Genomic DNA, 13,742 nt, shown 5'->3' on the forward strand with positions numbered 1-13,742 from the left:
TCTAATTTTGTTTCTTACCTCCAGCAAATGGTATTTCTCATTGCCTTAGCTGTAAGAATAATTCAATCCCTTGCGTCCTCTCTGAGTCCTAATACCACAGTGGATACTATATACAAGGGGTGACTTGGGGCTGCGATGGATCCTTTCTGTTTCAGTCTGGAATGGCTGTCTGCATGTGCCCTGGAGAGGCACATGGCTGCTGGAGGCCAGGGCATGATGAATGGGCAGAGCCCAGGTTCTGGCCTTGGTTCAGCCACTAAATAAGTTTCTGTGTGTACGTCCATCACCACATACTACATGTTTTGTAGTTCTTTTTGCTCTTTCTTTCTCCCTGTCTTCCTTTTTTCCCCTTTCCCTCCCTCTTTCTTTCTTTATACACACAAATACTCTTTCTAATAACTGAGTCACCCAGAGTCACGGCACATAGCCTGAGCCCCCGGCAGCACTGGTGGCCTCACCCTTTCAGCTTCCACTGGCACAACACTGCTTTTCTAAAATAAAGTCTGTAGTGAGCTGGCAGCGGGTCCCAGCCCCCGAAGGCCTCTGCCTACTCGGGCTGTGCATAGTCTCAGCTGTAGCATCTCTTGGTGCTGGTTACAAAGTGGAATACTTCTTGAGAGGCAAGGTCAGGAGTTGGGATGCTGCCTCTTCCTCTCCCGTGCAAAGCTGGACCAGGGTGGTGGAGACTGGTTTTCCTCCTCATCCTCCCAAATGTGCTTTAGAATGGCTGTCTTGCCTGCTCCACTGGCCACAAAGATGACAGTTCTAGCTGTGTTCAGCAGGGAAGTGTGAGTGTCCCGTGCTGCTGAGGTGGCTGGGGGAATCGCCAATGGGGGTGATTCCTGATCATGCAAGAGACTGGGGTCTGGGAAGGGTGAGCAGAGGGCTGCCATTGGGATCTACACCCAGAATCAACAGATTGAAAACTGGAATGGAATCCCTTAGGAAGGCCAGTCTCAGCTTCTTGGCGCAGTTCTCAGCCGCCGCCTCCACAGGCAGCTTGGGGTCAGTGGTGACCACTTGGCTGGTGGGGCTGGGCGGCATGGCGAGCAGGTGGGTCCTGTAGAGGCCATCTGGGTTTTCGGATTGCTGGAGGGAAAGGGCATGAGGTGCTCGTTGGAGAAGCCCAGTGTCCAGTGAGGAGGCTGGTGCACCTGGTGGGCGGGGCAGCAGTGGCCCATGGCTCACAGCCCCCACATCCAGATGAGGATGCCAGCAACAGGCCAAGTGCAAAGCTGCCCACTGTACCACTGGTTGTGCCAGCAACCGGCCCGGCCCAGCTCCTGCGGGCTCCGGAAGATGGAGTGGAGGCCACCAGTATGCCTGCCTTATGCAGCCTTTCTTTAGTCTCTTGTCTTTCCCACCAGTCTGGGGGGGACAGCTCTAGCACTGTATCATCATATACTTTCTGGGCAGACGCCAACAAAGGAAGGAAGCTTGCCTTGCCTGAGAGGCAATTGGGAATAGCTAAGACTGTGGCAAAGTTGATGGTACCTTCTCCATCTCTTAAGGGCAGCCTCTACTCAACTCCAGCCTTCATTGCCAAATGAGAGTGCAAACTCAGGATTGCTGGATCATATTGTTGCTCAAGATAGCTGGTTATCCAGACCTCCTATGCGATCTCCCAGTTTTTAAAGGGTTGAAAGCCAGACAAGTATATTTGTCGACTGGATTCAGCCAAGCAGTTTGTTGATGATTTAGGCGCTAACTCGTGTCCGACTCTTTGCGACTCCATGGACTGTAGCCCGTCAGGCTCCTTTGTTCATGGGATTTCTCAGGCAAGAATACTGGAGTGGGTTGTCATTCCCTTCTCCAGGGGATCGTCCCAGCCCAGGCATCGAACCCGAGTCTCCTGCATTGCAGGCAGTCTGCTGCATTGCATGTGGATTGTATGTGGATTCTTTACTGATTGAGCCACCAGGGAAGATGCAGAGCAAGATTTCCTGGCTGTCCAGTGGTTGGGACTTCGCCTTCCAATGCAGGGGGTGTGGGTCTGATCTCTGGTAGGGGAGCTAGGATCCCACATGCCCTGTGACTGAAAGACCGAAACATAAAACAGAAGCAGTTTTGTAACAAATTCAATGATGACTTTAAAAATGGTCCACGTCAATAAAACCTTTAAAAAGTAATGAAGTGCAGAGCACATCTAAGTATTTTGTCCTGAGAACTGCTGCGAACCCATACTGCATCCTGTGTGAATTAGAACATGCTGGTCCATTCAGTATCTAGTGTGAATTAGAACAAGGCAGCCCCTCCCTGATCATGTAACTTGTCATCACATGGCTTAGTGGCCTCTGTACTCGCAGGGTCTGGCAAAGGACCTGATGCTTAATAAGGCTCTAACATCTCTTAGATGTATTTGTGCACGTAAATAAAGAGATACACCCTGAGAGAGATTAATCAGACCTCTCTGCTTCGCATTTTACTCTTGGATTTAGTGTTTCTAAGGCCCCTTTCAGCTCCAGTGTCCCATGATTTCTGTGACTCATACAGAACTGGTTAGTGAGGTACAGCTTCTCCCCCATTATTCACTTTATTGATGCTACCCCATCCACATTTTAATAGATTGCTTTTATTAGAACAGATGTAAATCTTATCAGGGTAATCTTAGGATTTCTGTGGTCAGCGAGGTGTAGGGTTGGGGCATGGTGGGTGGAGACTTTCTTTTCCATCTCATCAGATCTGAAACAGAGATTTATTCCTGGTCAAATGGGGCTGAGGCTTCATGGCACAGGGTTTCGTTTTGTTTTCTTCCACCCTATAAAATTAAAATGAGCTTTGAGGCAGTCTGTTGACCTTTGGCCAAAGGCAGTGTCTTCCCAGCTTGAATCACTCACTGAACTCTTTTGGATTTTTCCATATCTGTGTGGCTTGGCAGTGTTGATTCCATGTATGGGGCAGTGTGTGCACAGGAGTGTAAATGGAGATTTCAGGCTAGTTGTCTTTATCATTTGCAGCATCGGCTGTTGGAATCCCAGCTGCACCACTTCAAGGCCTGTTATACAAACATCTCTGCATCTCCGTGTCCACATTTGTAGAGAGGGGGTGCCTACCTCACAGACTTTTCTAGAGGAGTTAATCCATTGTGAACGGAAAAAAAATTTGTCTGGCATGACTTCCCAGGTGGCTCAAAGGTAAAGAATCCGCCTGCCAATATAGGAGATGTGGGTCTGATCCCTGGGTCAGGAAGATCCCCTGGAGAAGGAGATGGCAACCCACTCCAGTATTCTTGCCTGGAGAATCCCATGGACAGAGAAGCCTGGCGGACTACAGTCCATGGGGTCACAAAGAGTCAGACATGACTGACTGAGTGACTAAACAACAACATGTGGTAAATACCCTTGATATATTAACCTTTTAAAACAAATGTTGTTGTCGTTCAGTCGCTGAGTCATGTCTGACTCTGTGACCCCATGGAGTGCAGCATGCTAGGCTTCCCTGTCCTTCACTGTCTCCCAGAGTTTGCTCAAACTTGTGTCCATTGAGTTGGTGATGCCATCCAACCATCTTATCCTCTGTCGTCCCCTTCTCCTCCTGCCCTCAATCTTTCCCAGCATCAGGGTCTTTTCCGATGAGTTGGCTCTTCACCTCAAGTGACCAAAGTATTGGAGCTTCAGCTTCAGCATTAGTCCTTCCAGTGGATATTCAGGGTTGATTTCCTTTAGGATCGACTGATTTGATGTCCTTCAAACAAGCGAAGTGCCTGTAATTTCTGTTGGGGAACTGTAGGGGGCACCCAAGAGGCATCAGCTGAGAAGGGAGAATGCTGCAGAGGCATGGAGGTGGGACTTGACCTTCTCAGGGAAGGTTCCTGCAGCTGTGGGTGGTCCCATCACAGGGCCTGGGTGAATGTTACAGTGAAGGCTAGATCAGTTTCTGCTCCTGTGGGAGGGTTGGATACTTGGTTATCTCTGTAGTATCAGCCTGGATTTGTTTCAAAGCTGCCTCTCCTCTGAGGATTTGGTTGTTTGGGACACCCTTGGAGTCTTCTTTTAAAAATAAAAAAAAAATTTTTGGGGGGCCACACCACATGGTATGTAAGATCTTAGTTCCTTGACCAGGGATTGGACCCATGCTGCCTGCATTGGAAGCACAGAGTCTTAATTAATCACTGGACAGCCAGGAAAGTCCCCTTGGGGCCGTCTTTAGTCTCTCTCAGACAGTAAAAGCGTCTGCCTACAATGCGGGATACCTGGGTTCGATCCCTGGGTTGGGAAGATCCCCTGGAGGAGGAAATGGCAACCCACTCCAGTACTCTTGCATGGACAATCTCATGGAGGGAGGAGCCTGGTAGGCTACAGTCCATGGGGTTGCAAAGAGTCAGCAGACACGACTGAGCGACTTCACTTTCACTCTTCCTTATAAGTGCTGCCACCACCATGCTGAAACTGAAGCTCCAGTACTTTGGCCACTTGATATGAACAGCTGACTCACTGGAAAACACCCCGATGCTGGGAAAGACTGAGGGTGGGAGGAGAAGGGTAGAACAGAGGATGAGATGGTTGGATGGCATCACAGACTCAATAGACATGAATCTGAGCAAATTCCAGGAGATAGTGAAGGACAGGGAAGCCTGGCGTGCTGCAGCTTATGGGGTAGCAAAGAGTCAGACACGACTGAGCGACTGAACTGAACTGAATGAATCGTTCTGGGTTTTTTTTTTTTTTTTGGCTGCATTGGTTCTTCTTTGCTGCACGTGGGCTTTGCTGCAGTTGGCTGATGGAGAGTTAACAGCCCTGTGAGGCTGAGATGCAAGGAGGAAGGGATGTGCCAATTCACTTAATAAAAACTAGATTATCTTTATTGAATCAGCTAAAACTGAAGCCTTTATAATCACTGACCACAATAATCGTGATAGATTGCAGAGCAAGCCATGAGGTCCGCAGCCTTGTGTTTTCCTAACTCGCTCTTGACCATTTCTGGAGGAGCTCGCTGTTCCCTTCAGTCAGGCAGCTGGAGAGGCCTCCCCTCTTCCTGTCATGCCCTGGCCCTGGATGCTTCCTGTTGCTCTGGGCCTTCTCCTCAGGGACCCAGATCTTCCCTGAGAAGACAGCTGCTGCTGTTCCAACCCGCTTTCAGCCTTCTTCATTGAGAAGTCTCAGCTCAGGCAGTTATAAACACAAAGCCAGTCACGGGCTTCAGCTATGCTTGGCCAAATCCAATCTGTTTCCATGCCTCTGTGCACTCTTGGGTAAATTCACTTGCATTTATTTTTTTTTAATTTTTATTTATTTATTTTTTAGTTTTTTGGCTGTGCTGGGTCTCTGTTGCTGTACACAGGCTATTCTCTAGTTGTGGTGTGCGGGCTTCTCATTGCAGTGGCTTCTCTTGTGGAGCACAGGCTTTAGGGTCCATGGGCTTCAGTTGTTGCTGCTCCCAGGCTCTAGAGAATAGACTCAGTAGTTGTGGCACACGGATTTAGTTGCTCTACAGCATGTGGGATCTTCCTGGACTGGGGATTGAACTTGTGTCCCCTGCATTGGCAGGGGGATTCTCAACCACTGGATCACCAGAGAAACCCTGCATTTATTAAAAGTCCAGTCCAATTTAAAATTTCAATTCCCCACTTTATTTAAATCTCATCTCCCTTCTGTCTAGTCTAGCCTTAACACAGGGCTCTAGGTAACTGAAGTGGGGTTGTACTGGGATCCATTCTCCTCTCACCTCAACCAGTGGTGAGGACTGGTTTGGAGATCTTTCTTCCTTTTAGTTATTCTGGGTCCAGCTTTCCTGAAGTTGGAAGCAAGGAGAGGGGATGGGGAGAAGGGCAAACAGCTCTTAACTCAACTTGATGCCACTGTGTGGTCCTTGTCATCATCTGTCCGGCTCTCATTGACTCTCTGCCCCTTCTGGGTGGCACATGTGAGTTCTTCAGAGGGTTCTGCAGCGCCTGCCTTTTCTGAAGCAGGAGGCCCAGCTCTGGCTTGTCTCATACTGCTGGGATCCTCTTCCAGGCAGCCCAGTTGAGTGGATGCTGGCAGAATGGTTTGAATCCAGATCCTTTGGTGTTGACCACTTGATCCATGGGCTTCCCTGGTGGTTCAGTGGTAAAGTATCTGCCTGCCAATGCAGGAGACACAGGAGACTCAGGTTTGGGAAGATCCTCCGAAGAATGAAATGGGAACCCATTCCAGTATTCTTGCCTGGAGAATTCCATGACAGATATGCCTGGGGGGCTACAGTGTTCGCATCCGTTCTGTGCAGATGCTGGGGGTAGGGGCTGCTCCAGCGCTGCCTCCTCCCTGTCTGGCCAGCTCCCTTCAGTTCTCCAGTCTGTCTCTGCCAGGACAGATCAGTGGATCCAGTCTAAGCTGATGCCCACCTGGGGAGTGGATTGACAGTCCCTCCTTGCAGGGATCCCCGATCTCTATGAGTGATTCTTTTTTTTTCTTCAGTGCATCTCAGTTCTCCGTCTTAGAGGGGAAGGAGTAGGGTGGTGGCTGGTGTCCTTCTTAAGGAACTCTAAGGGTGAGATCCACCTTATGTTGGTAGTTCTCTTTATTTTTTCTTATACTTTTTTTAAAAGATTTTTTTTTGATGTGGACCATTTTTTAAAAAGTCTTTATTGAATTTGTTATAATATTGCTTCTGTTTTATGTTTTGGTTTTTTGGCCACAAGGCATGTGGGCCCTTAGCTTCCTGATGAGGGATTGACCCTGCGCCCCCTGCAGTGGAAGGCAAATCTTAACCACTGGACCCCCAGGGAAAGCCTGGTAGTTCCCTGTAGAATGTGGATACTTAGATCCTCTTTGTCATCTGCTCTGCCTCCTAAGTTCCAGTGTTTCGGCATTGAGAAAGGTCCCTGTGACTATTTTGATAGATACCAATTTTAATTGATAGAACCGATTTTAATTGGTTCTAGTCCTAGGGCTGGGGCTTCCCAGGTGCTGCAGTGGCAAAGAATCTGCCTGCCAATGCAAGAGACACAGGTTCGATCCCTGGGTCGTCGGGAAGATACCCTGGAGGAGAGCATGGCAACCCACTCCAGTATTCTTGCCTGGAGAATTCCGTGGACAGAGGAGCCTTGCAAGCTACAGCCCACGGGGTAACAAAGAGTCAGACACGACTTGGCAACTAAACAATAGCAACAGCAAGTGAACATTTTTGATCACTTATTTGAATGCATGGATTTCTGATTCTTTGCAACCATATGGACTATAGCCCACCAGGCTCCTCTGTCCGTGGGATTTCCCAGGCAAGAATACTGGAGTGGGTTGCTATTCCCTCCTCCAGGCGATATTCCTGACTCGAGGACTGAACCAGCGTCTCCTGCACTGGCAGGCGGATTCTTTACCATCTGAGTCATCGTTTTGTTTCTGACTCTTTCTAAAAGCTACTTAGTTCCAGAGTTCTGCTGTTTGCCCTGTTCTCTGTCTGTCCACATGCTCTCCCTGGGCAGCCTCAATCACTGCTGGTTTTTCTCTCCAGAGGCTCCTGCCTGGGATTATCATCTGAGGAGCCAGGTCTCATAGTGATTCAGGCTTTCAAAGATAGGCTTTTAATATTCTCTTCAAATAGGATTATATATACATCAAAAAGATAAAAAAGTGTGTATTTTTACATCAACTGTTAAATGTAAACATTGGAAATAAAACACAATTTTGATAACTTCCTCTCCCCTCTCCTCCCTCCCTCCTTTTCTCTCCCTTCCTTCCTTCTTCCTTTCTCTTTCTTCCTCTCTCTCTTGTTCTCTCTCTCTTCCTTCCTTCCTCCTTTACTCCATCCCTCCCTCATTTGTTTTATCTCTCTCCCTTTCTTTCTTCCTCCCTCCCTCCCTTCTTCTCTCTCTTTCTTTCTTCCTTTCTTCTTGGTGACCTCACTAGAATGGAAGAGGCCCAGAATCTCTGAGAGGTTTCCGCCTGCCTCTTCCATGAGCTGCAGATTAATATATCCATGAACTGATGCATGCTTCCACCAGGATATCCCTTGGAGGCCTCAGATAAGATCAAATCAGTCACTCAGTTGTGTCTGACTCTTTGCGACCCCATGAATCACAGCATTCCAGGCCTCCCTGTCCATCACCAACTCCCGGAGTTCACTGAGACTCACGTCCATCGAGTCAGTGATGCCATCCAGCCATCTCATCCTCTGTCGTCCCCTTCTCCTCTTGCCCCCAATCCCTCCCAGCATCAGAGTCTTTTCCAATGAGTCAACTCTTCGCATGAGGTGGCCAAAGTACTGGAGTTTCAGCTTTAGCATCATTCCTTCCAAAGAAATCCCAGGATTGATCTCCTTTAGGATGGACTGGTTGGATCTCCTTGCAGTCCAAGGGACTCTCAAGAGTCTTCTCCAACACCACAGTTCAAAAGCATCAATTCTTTGGTGCTCAGTCTTCTTCATAGTCCAACTCTCACATCCATACATGACCACAGGAAAAACCATAGCCTTGACTAGGTGAAAATACTTCCTGAACAGAAGTCTTCCCCACCCACCCAGCTCTGTCTCAGTGCCCAGATTCTCCGTGTTCTGCTCATTTGACCCAGACTCCCAGGATCTCTCTGGAGACCTTCTTCTCTGTTGCCCCTGACCCATACCCCTCAACTTCCCTTTTTCCATCTCAGAAATGGTTCTTCATTCGGTTTTGTCCTCTTGGTTTCCACTGACACTAAATTTGAAGAGTAAGATATTTGACAGCATGGAGTATGAAGTAGGATGTTAGTCTGTGGTTAACTGGCGAGGACCTTGCCGAGCATGCTAAATAAATAAATAATAAAGAGGGCTTGGCTCAATGGGCAGTACCGAAGCCTTGGGTGTTGATCAGGAGGTGATGGGAAAGACGCTCTTAAGACTCTGTTGGAGGGACTTCCCTGCTGGTTCAGTGGCTAAGACTCCACACTCCCAATGCAGGGGGTCCGGATTCAATCCGTGGTTGGGGAACTGGACCTCGCATACCACGACAAAGAGTTTGCATGCTGCAACTAAATATCCCAGATCCCATGTGCTGCAACTAAGACCTGGCACAGCCAAAGAACTAAATAAATAAATATTTTAAAAATTTTAGAATGACTTCATTGGACCACTACGAGCACATTCAAGTCAGAGATACTTGGGATGTTGCTGGTACCAGTGCAGGTTGGTAATGATGAGAACTTTAACTGTTCACAAGAGTACATGGGGTGGGAGATGGGACTTAAGTGGGGAGAGGGGTGGGGGAGTTAGTCGTTGACCAGAGTGTGTGATTCTGGGCACCATTTTAGAGCCTGAAGGGATAGAATTTGGCTAGTGATTATGTGGGATTGAGAGAGAACAAAGGAAGTATGGAAGATTCCTTTAGGTTTGGAGCTTGCTTTAGGAACACAGCGGGGTGAAAATTCACCCCAATCTTCGGAAATTGTCAGTTATGTTTGAAGGAGTCATTTTGGGGCAAGCTGTAAATTGCAAAAGGTGAGGCACTGAATAAAGAAAATAGGTAACACTCTTTGAGAAAGGAACAGGATCATTAGAAAGGTTTTAAGGAGCAAAATGAATACTTCAGTCCATATGCATTCCAAAGGGAAGCAGTCAGGAGAAAGGGAGGGATTAAGGATCCAAGAGGAAAAAACCAATTATATGCAACAGTTTCATAACAGGAAAAAAAAAAAAAAAGCAGGCAGTGTTTCCCTTCCACATTGCTAATGGGTCTTAAAGCAGCAAAGCTAACATCTTATGGAAACCACATTTCAAGGTCTATGATTGTGATTGCTCTCAGTTTATTTTTACAAAGATGCTAATTTCCATAAATAGCATGGAAGCATAAAGCAATTTCCTCTCCAAATATTTTATGCAATTACTTTCTGGAATTTGTCAGCACTGAACAGCTCCCGCCAATGTATGCTATAAATTATTGTGGTCAAATACTCAGAAATGCATTTGTTCCCTAAGCCTTCATTTATAAATATAATAGCATGTTATGTTGAAAAAAACTATTTTAAAAAGGAAGAATAAGTATTTTATTAATAAAAACTCATTAGTATTAAAGGACTCTGAATTCCCTTCACTCTCTCTTTTGAAATTTCCATTTTTTTCTCCTGATTTAAAAGCACGAAACATACTCATAAAAAAAATGTGGAAAATACAGGAAAGGACAAAGATGAATAAAATCACCTTTCATTCTGATAGCTGTTAGGATTTTGTTGTATATATTTCCAATATTCTTAGTAGTAGCATATATATGTATCTTTTAAAAAGTGATTACACTGTATTTGGATAACTTTGTAAAGATTTAACAATATAAGACATATTTCTATGTATTCGATATTTTTATATTTATTATCACATTATAATAATATTTAATGTCTTCATAATGTTGCATCATTTGGTGTGCTATATTTTATTAATGAATTCTTTACTGCTGAACATTTAACTTCATTAGTTTTTTTGAAGTTGCAAATAATGCTGCTATGAAAATATGTTTGCAGATCCTCTTTGCTCATATTTGTGATTATTTTCTTTGAATACATTTCTAGGAAAATGTGTTTGTTGAAGCAAAATCTTGGGGTCCAAAACCAGGTGCAGTTGTAAGACCTTTGATTTATGCTATCAAATTGCTTTTCATGGGACTTCCCTGGTGGTTCAGTGGCTAAGACTGTAAGCTCCCAGTGCAGGGGTCCATGTTTGATCCCTGGTCGGGGACATAGATCCCAAATGCCACAACTAAATATACCGCGTGTCACAATGAAGACTGCAGACAGCTTGTGTCACAACCAAGACTCAGCACAGCCAAATGAATAAATAATTTTTTTTAATTGCCTTTTAGAAAGCATCTATAAAAATGTCATCTTCGCAGTGATTCAAGGAAATCTTAGTAGTGAGAGATTCTTAAAAATATTTTGGGGCCATTTGTATTACTGCTTTTGTGTAGGGTCTCTGAGGCATTAGAAATAGAATAAAAGATTTTATTTTCATATTTTTGCCCATTTTTCAACTAAGAATTTCTCATTAACCTGTGTGTGCCTTTTATAGATAAAGAATATTAGTCTTTTGTCCCTAATATATTGCAAATGATTTCTCTGTTGTATCATTAATATTTTCATTTTATTTATGTTTTTTTTTGATGAACTGACATTTAAAATTTTCAAGTTACCTACTCTAGAAGTCTCTTTCTGTTTTTAAAATATTTATTTATTTATTTGGCTGCATTGAGACAGCTGTGGCACACAGGTTCTTCCTTGCTGCTCATTGCCTCAAGTCATGTGGGGTCTTAGTTCCCCGACCAAGGATCAAACCTGTGTCCCCTTCATGGCAAGGCCAATTCTTAACCACTGGACCACCAAGGAAGTCCCAGGGGGTTTCTTGAGAATCTCACAGCTGTTGAATGTTGAAAATAAAAGGAAGATGTGACTCTAGAGAAAAGGAAAGAGCATCTTTAATAAGAGACAGAGTCAGGCAACAATGCGGTATGGAAGCTGTTGACTAGTCTGGTTCATTCCCCGTCTCACACCTCATGTCCTTCTGCTGTTCTTCAGCAAACAGTCGACCCTAGGACAGAAATAAGTGAATGCAGTGCAATAAGCAACTGGGGACATGCTTTGGGTACAGAATGAGTACTCTCGGAGATGAACTAGAAAACACACACGATTAAAAATAAATGGTAACAAAGGACATCTAACAAACGTATAGTTAATATTTCTCAATAAGAACAGAAAAAATTCAACAACATAATCAAATAAAACTTTTCTCACTTTTTCTTCAGGTCTTTGTAAATCTTGCTGCTGCACTTTTGGGCACTGATTAGAGTTTTACTGAAGAGAACTTGGGGCCAATCTGATTTTTAACCTTTGTTTGTGTCTCACTTTTCTGCCATGATGTGTACATGATTTCGTCCTTATCCTGAGGTCCATATTTTCATCTGGACATGATATAGATAATTTTTAACCTTCATAAGCATGTACATGTGTTTCCAGAAAGGTTTTTTTATTTTAGTGTGCTCTTCAAATCTGTAATGTTTTTATTTTTGCCATTTTTTTGCTAAACTCACTTCTTCTTTCATCTTAAAATGTTTACTTGTATTTATTTTTAAAAATCAGAGTATAATTGCTTTACAATGTTGCAATAGAAAAAAAAATTTTTTTTTAACTCTTGTATTACTTCTTGAACTTTTTAAAAGCAAGATCAGATTCTTTATAATTTCTTTGGAGTAATTTATCTAGTGATACATGTTCGTTGATTGCATTTTTCTTATATTTGTTTCTATTTTTAAAACTTTGTATGCATCAGTCTTGTGAGGGTTCTGTTCCAACAGGGATTCTCTTTTAATGAGGCTCTGCCCCACATGTCTGCCATCTTTCTCATCAGACTAGCAGGCTAAGAAGAGCATGTTCTTTTCCTGGTGATGAAAGAGACACATGAAACCAAGTCCAAGAGTACAAGGGTTTTCCTTATGCGTTCTACTTACGTCATTTCTGTAAAATCCCACTGGCCAAAGCAACTCATGTAGAAGACTGTCAGAGTGAAGGACAGAGCAGGTTATATGGCCAAGCCCAAAATTATTGGAGTGGGCTAGATAAAGAAGATTGGTGTATGTATATATATACAATGGAATACAATGGAATATTACTCAGCCACAAGAAGGATGACGTAGTGCCATTTTGAGAAATGTGGGTGGACCTAGAGAGTTTCATACAGAGTGAAGTAGGTCAGAAAGAGAAAAACAAATATTGTATAATACTGCTTATACGTGAAATCTAGAAAAATGGTACAGATGAACTTATTTGCAAAGCATAAATAGAGACACAGACATAGAGAACACACAGAATAGACAGCAGAGAGAATGTATGGACACCAGAAGGGGAGCTGGGGGTGGGATGAATGGGGAGGTTGGGATTGACATATATACACTACTATGTATAAAGTAGATAACTAGTGAGAACCTACTGTATACCACTGGAAACTCTACTTAATGCTCTGTGGTGACCTAAATGGAAAAGAAATCCAAAAAAGAGGGGATATATGTATATGTATAGCTGATTCACTTTGCTGTGCATCAGGAACAACTTTGTAAAACAACTATACGCCAATAAAAATTAATTTAGAAAGATAAAGCTGCCTAAATTATAAGCCTTCCCCCCAAAAAATCCCAACAAAATTATTAGAGCGGGAAAGTATGCTCCTCCCTTAGAGATTGTCTGTATGTGTGGGGTAAGGGTGGGAGTGAATATTTTTGAGTAGTCTATCCTAATCTGGTAAAGCCAGGTTTTGCCTTGAGATAAGATAGTGCCAGAGAGTAAGCTTCAGTAGCTACACTGACACCACCATCACAAACTAATATTCCTGAATTGGGAAGAGTCTCAGTAATGAGGAACTGTAGCCAGGTCTCACCTCATGACGTGAAGCTAGTGGCTTTACGTCATGAGGTAGGTGTGCCTATTAGAGTGGGAGGTTATGACACCTTCCCCCCTGTCTTGTCATTGTTGTTTAGTTGCTAAGTCGTGTCTGACTTTTTGAGCCCCTGTGGACCACAGCACGCCAGGCTCCTCTGGCGTGCTGGAGTTTGCTCAGATTCATGTCCGTTGAGTCGGTGATGCTATCTAATCATTTCATGCTCTGTCGTCCCCGTCTCCTCCTGCCTTCAGTGTTTCCCAGCATCAGGGTCTTTTCCAGTGAGTCAGCTCTTCGCATCAGGTGGCCAGAGTATTGGAGCTTCAGCATCGGTCCTTCCAATGAATATTCAGGACTGATTTCCTTTAGGGTTGACTAGTTTGATCTCCTTGCAATCCAAGGGACTCTCAAGAGTCTTCTCCAGCACCACATTTCAAAAGCATCAA

The 13,742-nt window shown here is 44.5% G+C and overlaps 1 protein-coding gene and 1 pseudogene across 13 annotated transcripts in view; one reads left to right on the plus strand and one right to left on the minus strand.

Annotated features, from left to right (window-relative positions):
* ADAMTSL3 (ADAMTS like 3) overlaps positions 1-13,742 on the plus strand; it is a 376,400-nt gene that overhangs the window by 1,813 nt on the left and 360,845 nt on the right. The gene's annotated exons all lie outside the window — the stretch shown is intronic.
* LOC147349574 (6-phosphogluconolactonase pseudogene) lies at positions 595-1,181 on the minus strand (annotated as a pseudogene).

Source organism: Bos grunniens, chromosome 21 (assembly GCF_055505025.1).
Source record: "Bos grunniens cultivar Pamir isolate PY7600 chromosome 21, Bosgru_T2T1.0, whole genome shotgun sequence".
Lineage (NCBI taxonomy): Eukaryota > Metazoa > Chordata > Mammalia > Artiodactyla > Bovidae > Bos > Bos grunniens.